The sequence below is a fragment of the Macaca nemestrina genome, chromosome 5, assembly GCF_043159975.1.
Source record: "Macaca nemestrina isolate mMacNem1 chromosome 5, mMacNem.hap1, whole genome shotgun sequence".
Classification (NCBI taxonomy): domain Eukaryota; kingdom Metazoa; phylum Chordata; class Mammalia; order Primates; family Cercopithecidae; genus Macaca; species Macaca nemestrina.
Window position 1 is genome coordinate 169,631,678 of NC_092129.1, and position 27,813 is coordinate 169,659,490.

Consider the following 27,813-nt stretch of genomic DNA (forward strand, 5'->3'; position numbering starts at 1 on the left):
TCCTGTATCTGTAGATACCCCTGTACCAGCTGTCTTCCTCACGGGCGTCCTTTCCTCAAGCAAATCTAACACTCAAAAAGATTCCCACATTCCACTGGCCCATCAGGTCATCTGGCAGGATTATTTTGATCTCATTCTAGGCTTACCCTGAAGAGCTGCTCAATGCATAACGCAGTTTGGAGATGCCTACAGGGTCTTTAAAGTTGGCCACACCCCCTGCCTCTGCCGCAGATCTGCCTTGTGGGAAATCCTAATAGATATATTTTTTTCCAGTATATTTTGCTCATGTCTGAGAATTCTAATTTGAATATTCACAAATGTCTGTTTGTCCCTGATAAAAAAAATTGTGTCCATCTGCTCAGGTTGTCGTAACGAAGTATCCCAGGCTGGGGGGCTTAAACAACAGAAACTTATTTCCACGCTGTCTGGAGGCTGAACATGTGAGATCAAGGAGTTGTGAGGGTTGGTTTCTTCTGAGGCCTCTCTCCTTGGCTTGTAGATGGGAGTCTTCTTTTTGTGTCTTCACCTGGTCATTCTTCACCTGGTCATCCCTCTGGATAGTATTTGTGTCGTCATCTCCTTAAAAAAAAATAAGGATACTGTTCAATTGGATTAGGGCTCACCCATAGCGCCTCACTCTACTGTAATTATGCCTTTAAAGAAACTATCTTCAAAGTTACATTCTGAGTTAAATTCTGAGGGGTTAGGATTTCCAAGTGTGAATTGAGGAGCACACACTCAGCCATAATGTTGGCTCTGGGGGAGTCAAAAGAAGGTGAGGGCAGTGAGGCAGGGCCTTATGTGAGACCCTGAGGGCCACTGGGTAAAGGGATCCCCAGTGGGTCCAGGGGCTGGCAGAGCTTGGTGGAATGTTCCATCATCCTCCACTGTGATCAAGCACAGGGCCGTTGCGAGCAGAACTGAAGGTGAGTGGCTTCGGAAAATCCCCTGTGCTGTCATGCACTTTTATTAATTAAAGGCTTCTCAAAGGTTTATCCACCTTGATTAAACAGATGATTTTATCTTTGCAACCACAGTGAACCCTGAGGGATGGGAACCAGCTGGTGGACAACTGCAACCTCAAGACACAAGGTCAGAAAGGCACAAGGTGTTCAGAAAGACCCAGAACAAGGAAACCACCTCATAGTCTTCGTATCATTGAAACTGTGGGACATAAAAATTTGAAAGGGTTTGGAGTGAGTGAGGAATGGTAAATGCAACTTGTGCCTGTAGTGTATTCTCATTTAAGAACTGATAAGCACCAGTGATAGCCCATTGATTTATTATGCCATCTTTATTGTTTTTAGTTTTGGGAAAAAAAATCATATAAGGGCAAAAATTATAAAAGTTTTTATAAGTTCACTTGAGATCTTGCTGTTCAAACTCTAAACTCTGTTTTCTCTGCTAAGACTTTAGTTCCAAAATGGTACATGATAATGTGTAGTTGCTGGGAAGGGATATATGGTACACTTTTTACATTTTTTCATTTTATTTTTATTTATTTAGACACAGAGTCTTGCTCTGTGGTCCAGGCTGGAGTGCAGTGGTGCAATCATAGCTCACTGTAGCTACTCCTGGGCTCAAGCTGTCATCTCACTTCAGACCCCATCTCCATCCTGGCCAGTGCACACTACCCTGCTGGGTTACTATTATTTTGTTTTTTGGTAGAGATGGAGTCTTGCTAGGTTGTTCAGGCTGGTCTTGAACTCCTGGCCTGAAGCAATCCTCCCACCTTGGCCTCCCAAAGTGCTGAAATTACAGGAATGAGCCAGCACACTTGGCCCAATACGGTACATTTTGAGACAAGCCCAAGATACTGTGGGGGCTGGGAGGAGTCGCATGCTTGAAGTAGATAGTCTTTATTCTGGTGTATGGCTCAGCACTTAAGAAACACATTCTTCATTTTTATTTCAGGATCAATGTAAAAACATCTTTCAAACATATTGAGTACTTTAAGGGATATACTACAGTTGGCTATTAAAAATACATTAGTAATGGTATACACCTATTATGGCCTTGGAGTACTAATCCATTATTCACTCATTCACTCAACAAATAATTCCTGAGCACCTTCTATACACTAGGCAGTACGCCCCCAGCCACGAATACAACAGACAAGGACCCTGCCCGCAGGGAGTTGATAGAATGTGAAGAGCTGGGGTGACAAAGTAGGAATGGACTGATGGAGGCCTCAGGAAGGGCAGTGTGGGATGCAACGAAGAGGTAGGCAGAGACTGGCTAATGCCTGAGGAAGGAAGCTCCTGAATGATTTCATGCCTAGGAGAGAGAGGTTCCCATTCATGTGTTTGAAAGATCACTCAGGCTGTTGGGCGAACAATAATTGTAGGCACAGAGAAGTGAACTTGGAGACTGCAGTGGCCCAGATAAGTGGAAAAATAGTCCAGAAACAGAGTTGGAATTGGGAGTCTGAGAAGTGACATAGACAGAGAAGAATGTGTATGCCATCAACACGGGGACAAGAAGAATTGCTCAGAACGTAAAAGACTGCACTAAGGAAATGGGCGTACCTAACAGGTAAAACTAAATTTGGGCCAAGAAGGCACTCCTGACAGCAAGGGCTACTTCATTCTGAAAAGGGCTACAGAAGAGAAGTGGGTGCATCTTCCAGGAGGGCGGCAGGAAAGGGACTGGAGAGCCAGCCATAGGTTGAATGGCTGAGGTGTGCTTCTGCATAAAGGCAGGTGGCTAGAGTGGAAGAGCTGACATTGTCCCAGGCATTGATTCCAATCTGTGGCATTTTGTTGTGCCCACTGGCAGAGCTGCTTCCTCTTCCTACTGCGTCATCCAATATGGTAGCCACTAGCCATATGTGGCCATTTAAATTTAAACTCTAAAGTATTACATTAAATTAAAAATTCAGTACCTCAGTTACATAAGTCACATTTCAAATGCTTAATTGTCCCATGTGGCTGGTGGCTACCTCATCCGTTAGTGCAGCTGCAGCACACTTCCCCTGTCACAGAAAATCCTGTCGGGCAGGGCTGCTATAGAAAGTTCTCACTCCCTTGGAGCAAACACCTCCAGGAATATTTCTGAGCACTGCCTGCTAATCTTAGCTCCACCTTGCCGGCTCTCTGCGGCTAACCCTTTTGTCCGGGGCTCTATGCTTGCTCTCTGCCTCCTGTCTTAGGCCACCTGTCCTACCCTCTCTTTGGTGCCCAGCTTGTCCTCCCCTGGGTTGTAAATCCAGGTCCTCTCCTCCAAGGCTCCGTGCCATGCACCAGCCTATCCACTCCTAAGCCACGAACCAGCTCTTGGACTACCTTGGGCTCAGCCTTGGGCCCCATTTGCTAAGTCTAGCAGGCTGAAGATTCCAGAAGAGCCTGCGACCCAGGCTGACAGGAGAAATGACATGCCAGTGTTCGGGCCCCAGAGTGTGACCTCCCGGGTTTCTTAAGGGTGAGGGTTGATGTTTTCTTCAGAGGAAACAGCCCAGAGGGGAAATCGGACAGGGGAGAAATGTCATTCCCTGGGCCGTAAAGAAGTAGTTAGGGCCTCAGAAGAGAAACAATAAATAAAATAAAAGGCGCAAGAATTTTATGCTTTCTCTGTACTTCAGAAAGCAGGTTTCATATATATTTCAATACCCAGTGTGCTCAAGAATGGATCAGATGTGCACGTGCCTGCAAACCCAAAACACAGCTGGTAGGTCTAATTTTAGGTTTCCGAGCATTGGCACTGTCCCTCTACCCAATAAGCACTGTCTGATCTTCCAGAGCCTGCACGCAGAGCGGGACTCAGCTGAACTCACTGACAGTCCTGTATGTGAGCGTGACAGGCACTTTATTCTCGGCTCCCTGAGAGGGGTCAAAAGGCTATGCCCACTCAGGTGTGACCTCCCAGGACCAGGGGAAAGGGCAGCCCTTCCCACCGGCTCGCTCTGGGCCTCAAGTCGTTTTGAGCACCTCTAAAAAAGCAGTTTGAAAGGAAGTCTTATAAGAAAAAAGATAATAATACCCAGCTCTTTTGATGGGCTGGATGGGGTCGTTCAGAAAGAGAATGTCCCCGCCTAGAACAGGTGTTCCATGGAATATTACTCCACATCTTTCCTCAAATGATCAAGGAAACCAGGGAACTGGCTGATGGGAGCTTCTGGAGCCATGATGCTTGGGTTAGAATCTGGTTCTGTCATTTATTGGTTATATGACTTTGGGTGAGTTACTTAACTTCTCTGTGCCTCAGTTTCCTCATCTGAAAAGTGGTGCTAATAACAGTGAATGAGGTGATGTGTATAAAGCCAGAGAAGTACCTCACACAGAGCAAGCATTTCACAGTTGCTAAGGTGGAGCCAAGGGGCCCTCCAAAGTTTCACTGAAAAATCAACTTGCAAAAGATTAACTGGAGAAAAGGCATACTAACATATTTAACAGGTAAACACAGGAGCTTTCAAAACGAAGACTCAAAGATAAAGGGGAAAATTGTCCTTCATGTTTTTGTGAGACGGAGTCTCGCTCTGTCACTCAGTCTGGAGTGCAGGGGCGTGATCTCGGCTCACTGCAACCTCTGCCTCCCAGGTTCAAGCGATTCTCCTGCCTCAGCCTCCCGAGTAGCTGGGACTACAGGCACGTGCCACCACGCCCAGCTAATGTTTTGTATTTTTAGTAGAGACAGTGTTTCCTTGTGTTAGCCAGGATGGTCTCGATCTCCTGACCTTGTGATCTGCCCACCTTGGCCTCCCAAAGTGCTGGGATTACAGGCGTGAGCCACATGCCCGGCCAGTTGTCCCATTTTTATGTTTAGGTTTCACAAAGGATGGACAACCCTGTAGAAATGCAACTGGACAAAGAGGGTATGATCTAATGCTAATAGACTGAGTGGTGACACCCAGCAAGACCTGCCTTTCTAGATTCTTCTTGGCTTCTCTGTGCATCATTCCCTCCTTCTAGGAATGGGACAGGACTGTCTCTGGAATGGGAGTGGAGGTCTTATGACTGACAGTCAAACAAGGTAGATCAGATCATTTCTGAATGTCCAGTTTTTACACAGAAAGGTGGAGGGGAAATTAGAGTAATACTTTTAGGTTTCATGCCTAGCTTTGGGGAAAAGGGGTTCTGGTTTGTATGAGTCCACTTGGGAAAGAGGGAATTCCAATTTCTACGACTAGTCTTGGGGGAGAATAGGACTGAGAGACAGGAGGACAGGAGAAGGTCAAATAAAAAACGTTTGCTTCTGAGGATGCTTCTTTTTTGTTTTCTTGAGTCTCACTCTGTCGGCCAGGCTGGGGTGCAGTGGGGCAGTCTCAGCTCACTGCAACCTCTGTCTCCCAGGCTCAAGCAATTCTCCTGCCTCAGCCTCCCAAGTAGCTGGGATTATAGGCATGTGCCACTATGCTCGGCTAATTTTTGTATTTTTAGTAGAGATGGGATTTCTGCATGTTGGCCAGTCTAGTCTCGAATTCCTGAGCTCAGGTGATCCTCCTGCCTTGGCCTCCCAAAGTGCTGGGATATAGGCATGAGCCACTGTACCTGGTCCTGAGGATGCTTCTGAAGCCACTTCTGAGGTCTTCATTTCGGGGTATTGTTTTCTGAGCCCCAACAGTAACTATTATTATTTACTGAATATTCTGGTTTGAGGCACTTAGCACTGATAGTATCACAGCAAAGACAGCAAAAGGTAGTGGTTAAATGCATAAATGCTAGAGTTTGCCTTGGTTCAAAGCCCAGCTCTGTGAATTTAAGCAAGTTAGTTAAGCTCTTTGTGTCTCGGTATTTTCATTGATAAAATGAAGGTAATAATATAGGCATAATAATAGTATCTTCTCCAGATGATCATTAGGAGGATTAAAGGAGCTAATATATGTATATAATAAACACTCAGAAGAATGCCTGGTATTACAGGGTAAGAACTTGATAACAGCTAACTGTCATTATTATTATTATTATCATTATTATTATATGGATTTTCAACTTTCAAAGAGCACAGTAGTGTTCACTGAAGGTTGAAATGAGACTAAGCTTCATTTACTCTTGCTTTGAAGAATCTGAGGGAGCTGCGGGATCTTACAGGCCCCAATTTAGTTAATCAGCAAGTATTTGTAGACTGTGTACAACGTGTCCAGAACTGGCTGCTGTTGCGAATACCCAGTAGCATTGTGTCGGCAAGTTCTTGGGTGATGAAAGTTCAGACATTGCTGCTCATGCAGAGGTGAGTCTAGTCCTCTGCGGTTTGTCTAGGCAAGGCATCGCCAATGCTACAAATATTATGGCGTCTCCAAAACATCACCAGCCTCCACACCAAGAAGCCAAGAAGGAAGACTTCTGTCTCAGACCTTTGAAGATACCCCTAGTGCGATTCCCACTGGAGTCAAGGCTCAGACTAAGGAGGCAGAATATAAGGAGGACTCGTGGCATTTCTCAGGCCTCTCTATACTGCTCTGGGCCTTCTCTTGTCACTTGGCTTCTTATAAATGGGGGAGCAATCCCCCGTGTGGGGTCTTTAAAGATGACCCCACACGGCCATGGGAATTATAGTTGGAGAGCATATGAAGTTGAAGGATAGAGGCTGGCAAAGGTCATGAAGAGCACCCTGCCACGTGGGGCCATATCGGAGTGCTAAGGGAGCTGACTCAACCAAGGTAGTGCAGAGTTGAGACAGGGAGAGAGAGAGAGAGAGAGAGAGAGAGATGAGGAGAGAGAGAGGACTCATGGACTAGTGCCTTTATTGGACGTCAGAAGGGAGTCCACAAGCAAAAGGTGTGAGGGGATTGGACTGATGGTGTTGATGTCACTAGGTCCCAGTCAGGGGAGCACAAAGTGGGGAATCTGTGGCCTGGACCAGCCTTAGCACACTGGTGCACCTGGTCACCTGGGCAATGTGCTCACAGCCCGTTTGCAAGAATGTTGAGGCATCAGGAAATTCTAAAGTTTGAACAATATAATGTTTGAACAATTGACAATATAATTTCTCACCATTGCCAGCCTTCTGTGTTGCAGAGATGCCAAGAGGGAGACAGGAGACTGAAGGGGTAATGATGGTGCCCTCACCCTCTTGAGTCCCCCTAACTCAAAGTCGTTCAGTGTCCTCGTCTCCATCTCACCCTGGGGAAGCCTCATCAGTGGCAGGTAAAGCAGCCATGAGACACAGGAGGCCATGAAGGGCCCTTCCTCCTTCAGTTGCCTTGCTCTTGAGCCTGGCTGAGGCTGAGGAATAAGTGTGTGAGAGTCATGATAGCGTCTTCAGGTTGGCCTGTAACTCCGACTCTGTGAAGAAGTGAAGTCCAAAGGCAAGAACGTTTGTTCCTGGTCTCTGTGGGGTCATGTTGGCCCTGGCAGCCTTGCCCCAGGTGGGGCCTTCCTTCCTCTGGGAACAGCATTCGCTGTGGTGAGGACCTGCAACCTGGCTCCATCTCCTCCTCTTCAGAAGGTGGACAGGAAGAGGAGAAGAGATGCTTCTTGTTGCCCTTGTGAAAACTCAGCCTCCAGGCTCACCAGGGATAGAGACCTGTAGATTCCCATTCTCTTCAGGAGTTAGGAAAAATGAGGGAATGGATTTAGGATTTCACTTTCTCCAGAGGGAAAAAGGAAGGTCTTCTCAGAAATAGCATCCTTCTCGCTCTTTTTCGCCTTCAGTTGCTTTCAATTTAAGTCAATTAGACAGAAAACGAGCTCATAGAACCTACAGCTGAACACACCTGGGGTTCCTATTTACCTATTTATTATTTATTTGTCTTTTTTTTTTCCCCCCTTCTCCCCCCAGCATCTTGTTCTTGAAACTTGTCTGGTTCAGCATTTCACTGGCTTGGTTAAGTATCTTGTAAGGAAATCATTTATAATAAAGCTGGTATGCTTGGGTTTATCATTTCTAAGTGCGGGTCAGGATTTAGTTCGCTATGTTAAACTCTCCATGCTGCATGTGATTTGTCAAGCTTTGTCAGGAACAAAAAGTTCCGGGATGTGCAAAGCAGGACTGCTTGGTTTCCATGGAGATACTTCTAGTTAGGCTATGGAAATCCTGAAAAGGCCAGAGGATGAGTGACAATACAAGGATTTAGCGGCTGATCTGAAGAGCCAGACTGAATTAATGAGATTTTTCACAGAGCGTTATTAGCAAGGCTAGCACCGTATGGCTCTTAGGCCCTCGTTTTCTCAGCTGCAGTCTTGGAAAACAGAAATGGAAAGATTTAATTGCTGTTTTTTAAACCCTTTAAGATTATTTGAACCTATAACATTTTAAGGTTGTGATAAAAAATGGGGTTCTTTTTTTTTCATCACTCAGTTACCGTTATTACTGTGTTTTTGGTGGCAGTTGCCCTCCATGTGCATGGAGATGGGAAATTCAATAGTACTTATTATATTGAGCAGTTAATTCCCACATACTGTGAACACATTACTGTTCAAAGTAGGTTATCTGGCATTCCATTTAGAGCTGAGGGAGAGATACCATGTCGCTGGCTTTATGTCTCCTAGGGCTATATTAATTATTTATTATAGACTGCTGATGTCAACCGCTAACTCAGGCAGGTCAGAGTTTGTACATATATCTAACCAATGTCTGGCTTTTGGGAGTTTGGATGTGGATTTCTGGAAACTAGCAATCTGTGTGTTTTGTGAGTTTAATTCCATGTGCTGCCACTGCCGCTGTTAACACAAAAGGAAAGGAGCTAAGGAGTCTTCTCGGCCATCTTCAGGTAGCGGTTGCCTCCAAAGTTTGGGAGACACACTGTCAGAGGCCTCCTTCTTCTCCCCCCACGGCCTCCCCGTCCTTGCCAACTTTTTTTTTGCTTTTGACATAAGTCTTGCTTTGTCACCCAAGCAGAGTGCAGAGGCGTGATCTTGGCTCACTGTAACTTCCGCCTCCTGGGCTCAAGTGATTCTCCTGCCTCACCCTCCTGAGTAGCTGGGACTACAGGCGTGAGTCACCATGCCCGGTGAATTTTTGTAATTTTTTTTTTTTTTTTTTTTTTTTTGGTAGAGAAGGGGTTTCACCATGTTGACCAGGCTGGTCTCGAACTCCTGGCCTCAAGCGATCTGCCTGCCTAGGCCTCCCAAAGTGCTGGAATTACGGGGCGTGAGCCACCACATCCGGTCTCTTCTCCCTTTCTTTGCAAGGATTAATACCAGAACTAATTCCAGTCCTTTTTTATTCCCCACAACTGTGGTGAACCCAGCTCTGAGCTTAGAAATTATGGGTGCGATTAGCTGGTTGCCTTTTCATTTCCCACACTTTCCCTGCGCAAACTCTCCATAAAATGTCAGTATCTGCCACTTCCTGAAACGAGACGTGCGGTGCAGGGAAAGCAGCTCGCCAGGCGCTGCTCTTGCTTGTTGGTTTGTAGAAGGGCACATGCCCATATGTTTCTGGGAGATGTAAAACCATCGTGTTGCTGCTGAGCAATCCACAACAAAAGCACATGCTGCCTGCATTCCCCAGATTCCTGTACAGTAGACTAATCCACTTAATCTCACTGTTAGCTTCCCCGGGCGGGAATTTCACAGTCTCTTTTGATTTAGTGGTTTGTAAAATCTCTGATTAAGTGCCTCTGCCCTCCTGTTATTGTCTCTCTATTCCCTAAATGATTTTGTGGGGAAGAAACCAGGGAAGTTGAAACAGGGGTCAACACACCCTCATCCTTACCTACTTACTCGGTTTTTCTTTATCATTCTTAATTGAATTGTTTTAGTTTTATGCACTTTTTTCCCCCTTGACTCTGCTGACACGTGACAGCATTTTGCTTCTTAAATTATAAAATACGCCCTTTTACTTTGCCAATTCTTGGTGGGTCCTCCCAGCTGTGCTAAGTTTATCTCTTGGAATCTAAGAATCCACTACTCTCCTTGTCTTTAGAAGGGTGGTGATGTGAGCAAAGGTAATGGAAACAGACAGACCTGACCTTGAGACCTAGTTCTGTCATTTGCTAGCTGTGTGATTGTGGGCAAGTTGCTTCACCTCTCTGGTCCTAATTTCCTCATTAAAAGTGAAGATTAAATGCTACAGCATATAGAAAGTTCCTAAGTGGGCCAGGTGCGGTGGCTTACACCTGTAATTCCAGCGCTTTGGGAGGCCAAGGTGGGAGGATCACATGAGCCCGGGAGTTTGAGACCAGCCTGGGCAACATAAGGAGACCTCATCTCTACAAAAAATACAAATAAATTAGTGAGGCATGGTGGTGTGTGCCTATAGTCCTAGCTCTTCAGGAGGCCGAGGCAGGAGGATCACTTGAGTCTGCTGGGTCAAGGCTGCAGTGAGCTATGATCATACCTCTGCACTCTAGCCTGTGCAGCAGAGCAAGATCCTGTCTCTAAAAAATAAAAATAATAAAAAAATAAAAAATATATATATATAAAGTGCCTACATGCCTGCACAAAGTAGATACTCAACAAATGATGATAGTAATAGCTATCATTCCTATAGGTGTACATATTGTACACAGCAGTGATTTGACTTGGGGCATTTTACTAAGTCCTTTGATGTGTGTTTTCCTGATGTCTCTGCTTAGATTAAGCTTCTTGAAGTTAAGAGCCCAAGCTTTCTATTTATTTCGTAACTGCTTCCTGCATTTACTTTGTGCTATTTTCCTGCCTGATTCTCTGCCTCTTAAAAATGCCTATCGTCATCATAGCAATGCCCAAACTAACTCCAGTTCTACAAATAAAGCTTACGTCCTTCTCATCAGAGTGTAGCAGGTACAAATTGCACTCTAGAATTTGGAAGTAGGAAACATGGCAGTTCATTATTTAAAAAAAAAAAAAAAAAAAAGAGGAAATTACATGTGGCTCTGAGCTCCCACTATGGAAGTGGGAAAGAAGGGAGGGAGGGAAGGAGGGAGGGAGGGAGGGAGGGAGGGAGGGAGGAAGGAAAAGGAAGGAAGGAAGGAAGGAGGAAAGAAGGAAGGAGGGAGGAAGGAAGGAAGGAAGGAAGGAAGGAAGGAAGGAAGGAAGGAAGGAAGGAAGGAAGGAGATACCTGGAGGTATTTTCAGTTGTTGGCAGTGACTTTTTTTTGTTTGTTTTTGAGACAGAGTCTCACTCTGTCACCCAGGCTGGAGTGCAGTGGCATGATCTCAGCTCACCGCACCTTCCACCTCCCAGGTTCAAGCAATTCTCCTGCCTCAGCCTCCTGAGTAGCTGGGACTACAAGTGCATGCCACCATGCCCGGGTAATTTTTTGCATTTTTAGTAGAGACCAGGTTTCACTGTGCTAGCCAGGATGGTCTTGATCTCCTGACCTCGTGATCCACCCACCTTGGCCTCCCAAAGTACTGGGATTACAGGCGCAGTGACTTTTAAGTTTACCATATGTGTCACTTGCTCCCATACGATCTCTATACTCGGATTATTGTCCTCTAGTGGGCTGTTTCCTTCCTTTTAGTCCCTCATACCTACCATGCTTGCACCAGTGTCTCAGACCAATTATGGCAGCCAGTCCATTAACTGTGGATCCCTCCAAAGGTATCCCAAGACTCCATTTCCTCATTCAGTACCTCTGCTCCAGCACTAGATTGAGAAGGAAAGAAAAATTAGTATTTATTGATCATTTCCTATATAACACATTTAAATGTGTTGCCTAGTTTAGAATCAGGCTATAATCCCAGCTCTTCCATTCCAAGGTGCATGACCTCAGGTGAGACACTTACCCTCTGCAAGATTCACCTTACCTCACCTGTAAAAAGAAGATGCTAAAAAAAAAAAAAAAAAAAAAAAAAATCAATTAAAATAAAAGATTCTTTGGTACTATTAAGCTTTGGCCCTTATCTTTATCCGCTCCTAACAACCTAATTTTCTGACTCTGTAATTTTATTTTTTCCATTTTTTTCTTCTCTGCTAGACAAGAAATAAACGGAAAGCCAATCTTCAGATAAACTAATCAGTGCTAATGGATGTTAATGATTTAAGGGGTTTACCCTCTCAAAGGGATTTGCATTTTAATAGGTAAATTCCATTTCTTAGTTCAAAACATATTGAGTGTCTAGTGCCTGTCAGATTAACTTTAACCTAAAATTTCCCAAAACATGCACCATGAAAAAGAGTTCCCCGGTCAACTAAATTTTTAAAATGCAATGCATCAACTTCTACTTCTGCCCAAGATGAGATAAAAGGGCCTGAATTTATCCTCCTTTCTGAAACAACAATAGAAAAACATACAAAATATATGAAATAATGATTTTCAAGACTTCTCAGCAGGGAACAAAAGGCAATAATTCAGACAGAGCATGAAGGGGAGTCCTAGGAGTACTCCAGCTTACTGCCCTGAGAAAACTTCCAGACTGCAGTGCAGGGAGGGGAAACCCAGGTAGAGCAGAGGAGATGGGGCTGAGGATGTAGGAGATCACCATGGCTGGAGGTCATGGGATGGCATTCAGAGAGAAAACCCTGGACATCTGCAAAGGTCCCGCATGAGTGCACAACAGAGTACAGACCAACACATGCATGTGAGGAAGCTACCCAAGAATGGGGCAAGAAAAAAAACCTGAAAGAATGAGAGAATAGTGCCTGACACATACACAAAGCTGAGAATAGTGACTATTCCCAACAACCAGACTGGAAAACTCAATTCGTGAGGCATTTGGGTAGAATACTTAGCAACGTTGTGCCTTAGTAGCGGAGAATAATTAGCCTCAGATAAAGCGGTTATGGACCTGCCTAACAAATCATAAAAGCTATATCTGAAAGAATCAAATCATTTCCAATTCATCCCAGAACAAAGCTCAAGAATAGTTATACAAGAATATTTAAACAAAAATATTTAGAGCTCAACAAGGTAAAAATCCACAATGTCTGGCATCCAAATAAAGATATCAAGCATTCAATAATCAGTGAATTGAAGGCAATCCAGAACCAGCACAGACGTTAGTTAGAACTAGCAGACAAGAACAAACTAGTTGTCAGAACTTTATTCTATATGTTCAGATAGTGAAGTAGAGATATGGAAAATATTTTAAAAGACCCAAATGAAACTTCTGGAGAAAAACTTTACTGTCTGAGATTAAATAATAAATGGGATTGATGGCAGATTAGACATAGTAGAAGAAAAAATTAGTGAACTTGAAGATGTATAGTAAGAGAAAATATCCTAAATGAAGCACAGAAAAAGTAGACTCAAACAAATGATAAAAGTATCAGTGAGCTGTGAAAAAACTTCATGTAGCTTAATATGTGCATAATCAGAAAAATGATCAAAGGCATTCTGATTGAGAATTTTTCAAAATGGTTTTTCAAAACAGGATAAATACCAAACAAACAAAAATACTAGAATAGCACGGTAAAACTGCAGAAATCAAAGACAAAGAGAAAATCTTAAAAGCAGCCAGAGAAAGACACATTACATTTATGAGAACAAAAATAACATAGATAATAGAAATAGAAGCCAGACACACCTGTAATCTCAGCACTTTAGGTGGCTGAGGTGGGTGGATCACTTGAGGCCAGGAATTGGAGACCAGCACGGCCAACATGGCAAAACTCCATCTCTACTAAAAATACAAAAATTAGCTGGGTGTGGTGGTGGGCCCCTGTAGTCCCAGCTACTCAGGAGGCTGAGACAGGAGAATCACTTGAGCCTGGGAGGTGGAGGTTGCAGTGAGTCACCAAAATTGCACCACTGTACTCCAACCTGGGTGACAGAGTGAGACCCTGTCTCAAAAAAAAAAAAAAGAAAGAAAGAAATAGAAGCCAGAAAAATATATCATTATTAAAGTGTTACACATAGATAAATAAAGTAAGTAAATGACTGCCCACCTAGAACTGTATACCCCAAGACAACATCCTTCAAGGTAAAGGCATAATAAAAAAAGTATTCAGATAAACAAACACTCAGATAATCCATTGTTGGCAGAACCATGCAAATAAAATACTGAAAAGAGATCTTCAGATTGAAGGAAAATAATTCTGGAAGAAAACACTGTAAAGCAGATAAGGACCGAAGAGCACTGGGCAGGATAATTGTGTGGGTAAATCTATATCTACCTTATCTGATGAAAACAGAAATAAAAATGTCTTGTGTTTAAAATATACATGGAAGTAAATAACATGAAAGCAATAGCACAAAAGGCTGGAGGAAGGTAAATGAAGTGAGTATTCTAAATCCAGGAAGTGGTAAATATACAAAGTTGACATTGACTCTAACAAATTGAGTTCACATATGGTAATCTCTAGGGCAACCACTAAGATAACAGTACTAAAAGGTATAAATAAAAGCTAATAGACAGAAAAGGAATAATAAAATACACTCAGTAAATACTAAAGAAGGTTGGAAAGCAGAGAATAGGGACACAAAGGACACGTGTGAAATACAAAACATAATTGCATGGTAGATACAAACCTACATTTATCAGTAATTATTTTAAATGTAAATAGAACATATATTCCAATCAAAACAAAGGCAGTCAGACTGTATTTTAAAATACCACAACTAGATGCTACTTACATAGACACAATCTAAATGTAAGAAAACCGAAAGATTGAAAGTAAGAGTTACACCATATGACCACTTACCAAATGAAAGCTGAAAAAGCTCCACTATTAGTAGAAAAAGGAGACTTTAAGGCAAGAAATTCTACTAGAGATAAACATGAAATTTTTGTTAATGAAGCAGACAAATTTTGTTAATAAAACAGGGTCAATTCAACAGGAAGATATAATGATGCTGAAGTTGTACATATAACATATAACTTTAAAATAAAACTTCATATAACACATATAAATAAATAATAAAAATATACAAATAAAATATATTAATATATAATAAACTTCATATGACATATAACTTTAAGATATATAAATAAAAAGTTTACAGAATCAAAAGGAAAATTAGACAAATATGCAAATATACTAGAAGATATTATTAGTTTTCTCCCAGTAATCAATAAAACAATTGGATATACAGAATATTTAAATACTTTTAACAAGCTTGATCTAATTGACATGTATTAAAAATTGTACCCCCAAAGTGCTGAATATAAAGGCATTTTAAGTGCCCAAGGAATATTTTACTAAAACTGAATTAATTCCGAGCCATAAAGTGAGTCCCAACAGATTTGTTAAGGATAGAAACCAGAGTGTATTCTCTAAGCACTATAGAAGTAAGCTAGAAACCAGTAACAAAATCCTACCTAGAGAAACACCAAATGTTTGAAAACTTAAGAGTAAACTTCTATGTAACTGAAGGGTGATAAAAGAAATCATACTGGAAATTAGAAAATATTTCAAGCCAAAGCAAAATGAAAATACTATATATAAGAACTTGGAGGCTGGGTGCAGTGGCTCACGCCTGTAATCCCAGCACTTTGCAAGGCCAAGGTGGGTGGATCACCTGAGCTCAGGAGTTTGAGACCAGCCTGGACAACATGGTGAAACCCCGTTTCTACTAAAAATACAAAAAATAGCGGGGCGTGGTGTCTGGCACCTGTAATCCCAGCTACTCGGGAGGCTGAGGCAGAAGAATCACTTGAACCCAGCAGGTGGAGGTTGCAGTGAGCCAAGAGATCGCGCCACCGTACTCCAGCCTGGGTCACAGAGCGAGACTCTGCCTCAAAAACCAAACAAACAAACAAACGAAACAACTCGTGTTATGTGACTAAAATAATGCCAAGATGGGAATTTTTTGTTTTAAATGCATATATGGAAAAAGAAGAAAAGTTGAGATTAATTAAGCATCTATTTCAAGAAACTAGAAGAAAAAATTTAAAGAAAATTGAAGGAATGTAATAATAAAGTTAAGAGCAGAACTCCATGAAATAAAAAACAAAAACAGACAAAATCAACAAAATAAAAAGTTGTTTTTTAAAAGATTGATAAATTTTTTTTAAAAAGGTTGATAAAGTTGACAAACTCTAACAAGCCTGATCAAGAACAAAAAAATAAAAGACACAAATTTTCAACATGAAGATTGAAAAATGGGAAGTCACTACAGTTACAAGGGCTATTTAAAATAAGTTGTAGAGAAATTTAGAAGTAGAAAAATTCTTTGAAAAATACAGCTTACAAAATGGACACAGGGAGAAATAGAAAAACATAAGCAATCTTATTTCTCCTAAAGAAATTGTGTTTAAAATGAAAAACCTCACTTCAAAGATAAATCCAGGTCCAGATAACTTCAACATGAAGTCATCCTTTTAAGAAAGAAATAACACCAATTCTTCTGAAATATAGATATGGAGAAAACATTTTCTATCTCATTTCATGAGGCTAGCATAACCTTGACAAGGATACTACAAGAAAAAAATTACAATATAATACCTGTCATAAATAGGCACAAAGATTCTAACAAAAAAATAGTAGTAAACTGAACCTTTAATGTATAAGAAGATAGTGCATAATGGCCAAATTGTCTTTATTCAAAGTGTGCAAGGTTGGCTTAACATTCCAAAATCAATTAGTGAAATTCTCCACATTAACAACAGATGAAGGCAAAAAATCATATCATCATCTTCCCAGATGCATTAAAATTATTTGATAAAATTCAACAGTTATTCATGATGAAAACTCTCAGTAAATTTGGAATTAAAAGAACTTCTTTAAACTAACAGAGTATACACAAAACACCCATGGCAAGCATCCTACTTAACAGTAGTGTACTGAAATATTTTCATTTGATTTTGGGAACAGATGAGGATTTCAGCTATCATTATTTCTATGTGACATTTTACTGGAGGGTGTACTGCAATAAAGAATGAAAAAACATTAGAGTTACAAGAATTGGGAAAAAGTCCCTAAAAACTATTACCATATACAGAAAATATGCTTATGTATGTAGAATCTCAAAAAGAATCTACTGATAAACTATGATATTTAATAAGTGGATTTACCAAAGCCATTGGCTACAAGGTAAGGATGCAAAAGAAAAAAATCAATTGTATTCTTAGATTAGAACAAATAATTAGAAAACAAAATTTTAAGATGATGCCCTTTAATCTAGAAATTGTTTTTCAAGACCCCTATCGCTCTATGAAGCTTTATCAAGAGAAATTAAAGAAGACCTAAATAAATGGAGGGTTATACCATGTTCATAGATTGGAAGATTCAGTGTTGGATAAAGGTGTCATTTTCTCCCCTAAATTGATCTGTGTAGTCAATGTAATCCCAATAAAAATTTCAGCAGGTTTTTTTTTAATGTGTAGAAATTTACAATCTGATTACAAAATGTATATGGAAATGCTAAGGACAGAAAGTGTCCAAGACAATCTTAAAGAAAAACAAAGTTGAAATAAAGTACTGGCCAGGCACGGTGACTCACGCTGTAATCTCAGCATTTTGGGAGGCTGAGGCAGGTGGATCATCAGAGGCCAGGAGTTTGAGACCAGCCTGGCCATCATGGTGAAACCCCATCTCTACTAAAAATACAAAAATTAGCCAGGTGAGGTGGCAGATACCTGTAATCCCAGCTATTCAGAAAGCTGAGGCAAGAGAATAGCTTGAACCCAGGAGCTGAGGTTGCAGTGAGCTGAGATCATAGCACTGCAACCCAACCTGGGCGACAGAGTGAGACTCTCTAAAAAAAAAAAAAAAGAAAAGAAATAAAATACCAGATATTAGGAAGTATCATAAAGCTACGTTAATTTAAAACAGTGTGATCTTGGTGGCTAGTAGACCATCAGAACAGACTAAAAAATCTGAACATACACATTTAAATCCCCTGATTTACAACAAAGCTGACATTGCAGTGCAGCAATTATTAGAAAGTTCTGACATGCTGGTAATGTTCTATATCTTTATCTGGGTAGGAAGTCCATGGGTGTGTTCACTTTGTTGAAATTCATTCAATAAAGAAAAGTTCAAAAGCTAATTCAGGTATTTTGCTTACAGAACTAATTTTCATGCTTGGCAGAATGGCTAAAAAGGTAGATGTGACCCCCCAACTACTTACTCCACGTTCTTCTGCCTGTAAGATGATGTGAATCTGAGACTGTAGCTGAGACATTTAAAGCTTACTGTTGTTTGTGGCTATGTTTAAACTGACTTGCTCCATCTCCCTCAGTTGCACACTAGGCAAGTTTTTGCATTAATTTGGATCGCTAGCATTTGTAGCCTGGCCTCATGCTTGAGGCTGCCAACCTACACTAATAAAGGACAGCATGAAGAGCAGCTTAGAATTATCTCTTCCTTCTTATATAAATCTGCAGTGGCAAAGAGCTACCCTTCTCAACACAGATCTTTCTGTTGAGAGTAAAAGTGTAGCCCCCCAGCCCGGGTTACAGCTTTTAATGGGAACTGGCTCCATATTATAATAAAAGAACTAACCTTTGTTGTGTGCATCCTATGCTCCAGGAATTATTCCAAGTACTTTATATATATTAACTTATTTAATAACATAACAATTCTGTGAGGTAGGAAGTATTATTTGCCCCATGTTTCAGGTTAGAGACTAGAGGCATACAGCGGTGAGGAATCCGTCAAAGATTACACAACTAGAAGCAGTGAAGCTGAGCAGTAGGGCTCTTTCTAGAACTCTTTATTATAGGACTAACCGGTTTGTATGCCCACTGCCCAGTAACAGACCCATTACACTGAGTCAGCAGGCTTTTCAGCAGAGAAAAAGTTTAATGATTGCAGGGTATTGTGTGAGGAGATGGGAGGAGAACCCCAAATCTGTCTTCCTGAGGAGTTTTGAGCTGGGGCTTTTAAGGGGACTGTGGAAGGTGAAGGGTTTGAAAACTGAGGTTGTTGGTTGGTTGGGGCAAGAAGGAGGAAATCACGGGGATGCGGAAGCTGCATCTATGGTGAGTCAGCTCCTTGTGGGCCCTTCAGGTCAATTGAGTCACTTGTTACATCAGTTTGCAGGACCTGAAGGACTATCTCAAAGGGAAAACGTAACATTTCATAATGTTCAAGTTGTTATCTAAAGAGCTGTTCAGGAGAACTACAGTCTAAGGTCTACATGATTCTAGGACCATAGGCACCAAAAAGCTTTGAGGAAGCAAGGTAGAGAGTAATCTCGCTTAATGATTAATGTGGAACTTGCTGCAAGTTTAGTTTATTTTTGTTTCTCCCCCTCCCTTCTTCTCTAATTAATTTTATAAAGTTTATAGAGGCAGTTTCACTTTGCTCTTTTCAAACACACCGTATAATACACAAGCAATAAATGTCATACTACACATGGCCTTAGTTTCTTCAGTTTCAGAAGCTCCAGAAGACTCGCTGCCTGAAGATTCTTCTCTACAGAACCCAGCTCTTTGTGAGAGGCTGGCTGTGCAGCAGAGGGAAGCCCATGAGATTCGGAACCTCAGGCTCAGCCAGGAGGAGCATCTCTTCTTCCTCTCTTGCCTCTTCCTGATGGTGGCTGCTGAGTAGCAGAATTGTAGATTTTGTTTGATTGTAAAAAATAAAAGTATTACAGAGAAATGCAATCATCAGCAAATTAAGGTTGGAGCAACAATGACAAACATTTTAAACACACACACACACACACACGCACACACACACACACGCACACACACACAGAGCTTTTCTTACTGCCTGATGCTCTTCCTGCTCTCACCCTGTTCCTTGCTCCAGAACCACCATTTTCTGAGCTCTCAGCAGTAAACTTAATAAAGATTGATATCAATGACAAATTCTGTCAACTTCCATGCTGCAAAACTTAGTCACTGTGCAAAATGGACCAAGGAAAATAAATAACCCGAGGAATGATGGAGTGTGTAAATATTGATGTGGACGCTGGGCGCAGGGAAGTTGGATGAAGCAAAACAGAGCTTAGTGATGGCTCATTCCCGCATCCTGGTTGAACGCAGAAAGGTCTTTTCATGGTGATTTTAATCCCCTGGCATTATTTTCTGGGTGGGAGTGTATGTTGTAGGTGAAATTGTAAATTCTTAGATTCAGAAAAACCATTCTAGAAAGGGCATATTTTTTAATATGCCCTTAAATAAAAACTTACTGTTACAAAAATAGTGCTGTATATAGAAAAATGTAAAAATACATACAGGAAAAATAGAATAATAAAGACTACCCGTAATTCTGCCACCGAAACTGTTATACTAGTGGTGAGCATTTTCCAGACCTTTTTCCGTGCCTACGTACACATTTCTTAATTCCTAAGATGTAAATTTTCCAAAGTTTGGTATTTTGGGAATCAGTTTAAATATGTGAGTACATATAATACGATAGTATTTCCTTTCATCTGAAAAAACTTATTAAGCTAATAGTGTTTCATACAAATAATGACATTTTAAAATTAAGGAAATAAGTGGGTATTGCATATTTGTAAAAATATTATTACATTATACATACAATGTTTTCCATTTTTACTGTGATAAAGTGTACATAAATGGCAATATACATAATAGTAAACATAAATTTTACCATTGGGTTTTTGTTTTTTTGTTTTTTTGTTTTTTTTTTTGGAGACAGGATCTTGCTGTCACCCAGGTTGGAGAGCTGTGGCGTGATCTCAGCTCACTGCAGTTGCGACTTCGTGGGCTCAAACGATTCATCCACCTCAGCCTTCCGAGTAACTGGGACTATAGGCATACGCCCTCACACCAGACTAATTTTTGTATTTTTGGCAGAAAGAGGGTTTCACCACATTGCCCAGGCTGGTCTCAAATTCCTGGACTCAAGCAATCAACCTGCGTTGGCTTCCCAGAGTGCTGGGATTACAGGCATGAGCCACCATGCCCCGCCCATTTTAACAACTTTTAAGTGTACAATTCAGTGGCATTAAGTACATTCACAATGTCATGTAACCATCACCACTGTCTATTTCTAGAACTGTTTCATCATCCCAAACAAAACTCTCTGCCCATTAAACAAGTTCCCATTCTTCTCTCCCTCCAACTCTTGGTAACTTCTATTCTACTTTTGTCTCTATGAATTGAATGGTTCCTCATATAAGTGGAATTATACAGTATGTGTCTTTTTGTGTCTAGTTTATTTCACTCGGCATAATGTTTTCAAGGTTAATCCATGTTGTAACATGTAGCTGAATTCCATTCCTTTTTTTAAGGCTAATATGTCACATTTTGTTTATTAAGTCATTTGTTGATGGACACTTGAGTCGTTTTCACCTTTCAGCTGTTCCGAATAATGCTGCTATAAATATTGGTGTACAAGTATCACTTTGAGACCCTGCTTTCAATTCTCTTGGGTATATACCTAGAAGTGGAATTGCTGGATCCAGTGGTGATTGTATGTTTAACTTTTTGAGGAAGTGCCATACTTTTTCCACGTGGCTGCCTCATTTGACATTCTCATCAGCAGTGCACAAGGGTTCCAAGCTCTCTGCAGTCTCAACAGTGCTTGTTATTTTCCTTGTTTAATAGTAGCCATTCTCCTGAATGTGAAGTGCCTGTACCTACTATATGGAACCTGCTTCACCTGGTTAATGACATACCCTGAACATCTTTCCATGTCAGGTAATAGTCTTCTACAATCCATATGAATTGTCATTTTAAAGGAGTTGTATTATTCAGCTGTATGTATGAACATGCATACTTTCCAAAATAATCCTCTATTGTTAAATATTTAGGTTGCTTCCAGTTTTTTTCCGATTAAAAATGATGATGAAATAAATACTTTATGGCTATTTTTTGCACACATGCTTAGTTATTTCAATGGTATGAATTTACAGATAGGTTACTGTTGAATCAGATAGGAATGTGTGAGGCTTTTAATTCATAATTCTAAATTGCCTCCACTTAGTTTGAAATGGAAAAAGTCAAGAGTCCTTCAGTGAAGAACCACCCACACTGCCACCGCCAACCCCAAAGATTTAACTGGAACATATTTACACTTACGAGAAAAAGAGAAATTGGTATGAGAATTTGGTCAATAACATAAAAGTTGTATCAGTCAGCTCTTTTGCCAGACGGCTTGACAATTCTGGAAAGATGAAATTCTTTCTAATTTTCATCTTGGATCTGGGGGAAAACTTTTTTTCAGAGAAGTATGATTACCTTCTTTCTAACCTGATTTTTGTATATCTCATCTGCCATTCTTGCCCAGGATGTGATAGGAAAATGAAAAGAAAATAGAGTAATAGCAGACACTCTGCCAAAGAGTTCCTGTAGCAGTTACTTGTACTTGAAATTCTAGAGAATTTGTATTCAATGTCTATAGAAAAAAAATTGTTTTCAATTGGTATGTCTAAATTAGTGCATATGATGTGCCAAATCTCTGCATTAGAAATTCTCCAGATAGTTTTCTTCTCTCTGAGAAACTGGGTGATTTTACCAAAAGCATCCTATTTCATCCCTCATTGCTTGTTAGGGAAGATGCTGCAGCACTGACCTGGCAGCAGGTATGTGAACAGCCATCCTAGGTAATTAGAATGACCTGATCTGGCTAAGTCACCTCAGTAACAACCATGGCCTAATCATGTGCCCCCCAAATCAGTGCCTCTCAGGCTTAGTTGTGCATCAGAATCACCGAGGGCTGTTAAAACACAGATTGCTGGACCCCACCCTGAGAGGTTCTGATGCAGTAGGAGTGGGGAGGGCCTGAGAACCTGCATTTCTAACAACTTCCAAGGTGCTGCTGGTTAAGAGGCTGCACTATGAGAACCACTGCCATCATTGAGAACACCTTGCACCCTTCTCCCTCCGAATAGCTTTGGATGATTATTTAGGTGAGGGATTAAGAGGAAGGAAGCTAAAAGAAACAAAATAACTATATAAATTGTGATAGTCATGATAAAAAGTTCACCATGCTAGTGTCACAGGATCATTTGGGGTGTCACAGAGGCCGGAAACCTCTGTGGCTGGTGACACCTGTGCCTGAATTTTGCTCGGGCCCACTGGGTTTGTTCTGCGCACTCGTCCTTGCAGACTGCGCTTGGCTCATGATGCTGGCCTGGTTCCCATGCCCGCCAATGGAGACTGCGTGGAGTGGCGAGGGGTGTGTGAGCAAGTGTGGGGTCTGGCCACTGTGCAGTCAGACATGCCAGCTACTGCAGCAGGGCAGGCAGCTCCAGGTGCCAGCATGGGTACTGGCTCTCTGCGAAGCTGCAGCTGGACCAGGTGCATCACAAGCAGCTTCCACGGTTGGCAGCTGGGAACACAGTAGCACCCAGAAGCTTGGAGATGCCAGGAACTGTGGGGCCCCAAAAAGGACATCCCAGCCCTGGCTCAGGCAGCTCCTAGGTCTTGGGTCCCCAAAGGGCCACAGCTCTTCTTTTCTTCTTTGCCCGCAATGTGACAAGCAAGGTGCATGTCTCAGTCCTGTTGGTGTTGCAGCTCTTTCAGCCTCACCATTCGGTGGGTCCCAAGTTCTTGTCCTGAGACCAGGAAGAATAAGGTATGCAGACAATTTGAGGGTGAGGAAGATGGAGAGGAGCTTTATTGAGTGATAGAACAGCTCAGAGGAAACCCACAGTGGGTAGCTCCTTTCCACAGCCAAGGTGTCCCAATGAGCGTTCAGCTGCTAGCAGAGAGGATAGCTCCTCTCTGCTGGGCAAGTCATCCTGACAAATGTTTAGCTATCAGTAGAGAGGGTAGCACCTCCCTGTCTGCAGCATCTCCCTGGTCCTCTTGTCTGCAGCTCTCAGTGGAGGAGAAGAGTGGGTGGCTCCTCCCTGAAGGCAGGTCATCACAATGTGGTCTCTCTGTGCTCTCTGTAGCTCGTCATCCTGACATCTGCAGCTCTAGCAGAGAGGAGGCCCTGGAGTGGGTAGCTCCTTTCTGCAGCTGGGCATCCCGATGTCTGCTTGGCTCTGGCTGAGCTCAGGGCTTTATGGGGCTCAGAGGGGAGGAATTACATGCCAATTGGTCCAGAGGTGGCCATGGGTGGGCCCAGAAAAGGCACCACAAGTTCCCACTCTGGTCTGCTGGACTGGCAGCCCAGCCCCCAGTCTTTAGGCTCTCCCTGGCCTGAAGGTGGGGCCTCACTGGGTACCCACTCTCTTCTGCCCAGGATCCTGTCTGCCTCCTGCTGCCCTCCATGGTGCCCAGGCTGCTCGTGCCAAGGGGCACCTGCAGGCCAGTGTCAGGCTGTCTTCAGCTCCACCTTGGCCTTTCTCTTGTGCTTCCCGGTGCCCAAAGTCCAGAGGGGGCCAAGGCAGCAGGGGTCTGGTGTATCAGCGCTGCCCTGAGCATGTGCACTCCTGGCCGGACTGCAACAACACCTAGGCTTGGCTCCACATTGCTCTGAGATTGGAACAGGTGCTGACAGAGAATCCAGGCAGCAGAAGCAGGCACTTCCAAGCCTGCAAGGGCAGGCGGGGTGGTCTTCTTAGACCCCCAAGGGTACAGGGAGACTCGGGTCCACAGCCCTGACTTGGACAGCTGTGGTCACACTCAGGAAGGTGGGGCTTCTGTCTGCTGTGTGGAGCACGAGGCCCAGGTCTACAGCTGCAACTTGAGTGGCTGCAGCTGCACCCAGGAGGGCAGGCTTCCCCCTGCTCCTGGGCCTTGAGAGCACAGGGATGCCTGAGTTGTGGCTTGGGTGGCTGCAGTGGCACCTCGGGAGCTCCCACCCCAACTTGGAAGGCTCCCACTAGCTCTACAGAACATGTAGCCCCAGCAGTACCTCCCTGCTGCAGCCGGTGTGATTTCAGTGGCTGCTCCAGACAGCCCGCTGCCATCACAAGGGCTACAACTACGTTTCATTCATGAGATTATATTTCTTTCCCTAAGGAATTGCTGGAGTTCTCTTTCTTTGAATTGGTATCAACTGACAACAAGCGTCTCTGGACAGGGATAGAGATGGCAACCTAGATCACATAGCAACTCTGACGATTGAAATTTTCACTGTGCTTACTTTGGTGGCTTTAGTGACTCATATTTATATGATATGCATAAAACAGCACTGGTAGATGGCTTAGGATATTTTCAATTCTGTATATTATAGGTCCCCAAATAAAATATATAGTCTTTGAGGCAAGGAGCCTATTTTCTATCACTTCAGGGCACTTAGCATCTAGTCAGCATTCAATATATGTTATTAATCAACTCAAGATAAGGGAGTTCATCTACAAGGCTCACTGAACTATTAAAATATGTGACAAGGAAATACTTAGGAAGGTATAGGAGGTATGGTAAAACTGTGCATCACAGGGTTAAATGGACCAAAGGACAGGGCTAAAAGGGATTTTGGTGATTAACAAAATGTATGAGCTTGTTTATAAGATGTCCACTTGCTAAACCATAGGGCCAGTTAAAACCAGCCAGAACCAATATGGCTGGCTGGAGCTTGTGCAAAGGAGATTAGCTTGCTGGCTGGGTGACCTTTGACATTATAGCCCAAATTTCCAGCACATGTTTTATACCAGTTCCCAACCCCTGAATTTACACATGTGACCTGTGAAGGATAACTGTATGCCCAAGAGATTTTCCTAACTTCCCTTTCCTTTCCACCAGTCCTTAACCACCCCCCAAATCCTCCTCCTAAAGCCTCTGACCTTAAATATACTACTTGTGAGCTGAGATGAGGAGATAGATTTGAACCCATCTCCTATCTTCTTGTTTGGCTGCCCTGCAATAATCCTTTCTTTCTAAAAAATTCAGCACTTCAGTGATTGGGTTTCTGCCATGCATGGTCAAACAGACCCAGATGGGTTGTGTAACAGTGGTAGACTATTACATGTCGTCACACGGTCCCTTCTACACTGATACAGGACTTGGCCATGGGACTTGCTTTGGCCAATGAAACAGCAGCAAATGTGACCGAACAGAAGCTGGATAAGCGCTTGCACATTGGGACTTGTCCTCTCCAAATGCTTCCTCTTGGAAGTCATCTGCCATTCTATAAAGAAGTTCAAGCTAGATCACTGAATGATGAGCAACCACAAAGAGAATAAGAGGCTGTCAAGGATACATAAGTCTCAGTGAACTTCCAGGTAAATGCACCTGACGAGTGACCTGAGGTATTGCACTTTGGTGCTGAAGAACTGCCAGCTGAGCCCTGCCAACCACCAACTCTTAAATAATGGGAGGAGATTGTTATCAAGTAATAGACAACTGAAACAGAAAGAATGCAAAAGCAGAATATATTAAAATCTAGAAAATAATTCAATAATTACATATGAGATTCCCCCCAGGGAATTTCTGCTTTTGTGATACTTGTAGGATAGTCCTATGCTGAAATCTGAGAATAAAAATTCAAACTAAATGTCAAGAAAATTTTAGTCATTTTTTAATTCCCTCAACAGTCTTTTGTTGGCCTTCTGTTATGAGCCAGGCTCCGTGTGAATAGAGAAGACAGGGAAGGGGAGAGAGATGAGGGAGTTCATTTCCCCCCAGCACAGGGTGCTAAGTGTTGTGAAGGACAGCTGGGGGGAATACAGTGGAGAGTGGGAGGAAGGGCAGAGCTGAGGGAACTTCCCAGAAAAAGGTGGCCCCAGAGGGAAAGATTTTGGTGGCTAATGATTTTTATGGAACCCTAACTTGGGATGATTTAATTCCAGGTGTCTTTATGAAACTTAGCATTTAAAAAAGACAAATGGAGAGTTAGATAAGGAGAGAGAAGCATTTCTTATTTATTTAAAGATTCCAAATACAACTCTTCATAAGATATGAATGATTCGTCTTGGCTCCCTTAACGCACATCCTGGACACATGGCCAAGAAACTGCTTCCTTCAATCACCATGACAGAGTGCCTCGTGTAACAATGTTCTGCACCTTCCCCTCCCTTCCCCTACCGACACCCATCCTCACACATGCTCCTCCCTGCCCCTGACACTGACAACCTAGCAATCACTAGGAGAAAAGCCTGGCATGTGTGGGAGCCACCCTCAGAGAAGCTGTCCCGAAAGAGAGGTGCTAACTAGGTGAAGACATATGACTTTCTGAGCACTATTTCTTAATACTAATGGAGGGAGATTGTGGCATGGAGCCAGGAAACAGAAAAGGCATGAAAAGAAGAACTAATTTGGAGCTGGCGGGGTGAGTGTTTTCTGGCTTATTTAAAAACGTAGATACAGAATTCAAACAGGGAAGAGGGATCTGACTACCAGATGGAGATAGGATGTCAACAATGGAGTCGACAATGGCCAGGCATGAAGGGATATATTTTGACACTAGGGAAGCCATATAAAGAATACTGCTTGGTGGATCGGGTGGGTTCATCTTATATTCGGTGTTTCATTTCCATTTAAATGCCTTGGAAGCAGAGGTTGAGGTTACTGACTTGGCCCCATATTAAGGAAAAATCATAACCCAGGCCTTCAGAGACCTTCCAGGCTACAAGGGAAAAAGTCAAACATGTGCCTAATGGGCACATATAAGGATCTTCACTGAACACGGACTTTTGAATGTCTATGATGTAGCAAGCACTGTGCTGGACACCACATAAGCCAGAGTCCCTTCCCTCAGGGAAATCCCTTAAACATGGCAAACCTATGGAGGTGTGCCAGGACCAGGGTACTCAGAAGGGTGGGAAGCTCACAGACCACCTTGCTTTGAGTGCCTCTCAGCCGCTCTCTTGCTCTGTGATTTTAAGGAAGTCCTTGAACCTCTCTGAGCCTGCTTTTTCCATCTGCAGATCGGTGATAATGAAACCTACCTTGCTGTTTCACGTTGAGGAATCACTGCGGGAAGGTAAGGTCATAACAATCTGTCAGAAGGAGAAGGAAGGTCAAAGCTTTGTTGAAGAGCTTTATGCTATTGGCCAAATGGAAACATAGAGCCCCGCATGTGGTAGCTCTCAGGGGACATGGTTGCCTCGTGGATAAAAATGTGAGAATTAGAAGAACAGAAAAAGCCAGCAGGAAAACTTAGAGGAAAGCGTCAGAGAGAACAAGGATGTTGTCTGTCTCCGGTATAATTGTGTAGAGCCTGGGATTCATTGCTAGTGACGTTCCCTGGCTTCTCCCTCAGTGTGACATCATGTGCTCTGTGATGTTTATTGCACTGCATTCCAGGGATGCTGCATGGAGTCATGTCCAGTGTCAGAAACCTTGGAAAATAGTCCTTGGTTTAATTTTAACT

General features: G+C 42.5%; 1 long non-coding RNA gene across 1 annotated transcript; it reads right to left on the reverse strand.

Moving 5' to 3' along the window:
• On the reverse strand, nucleotides 1-27,813 carry LOC105482466 (uncharacterized). Its single transcript, XR_987628.3, has 3 exons — nucleotides 27,389-27,813; nucleotides 11,341-11,451; nucleotides 1-579 (listed from the first exon to the last, which is right to left on the reverse strand). It is a non-coding gene; the product is annotated as an uncharacterized lncRNA (long non-coding RNA).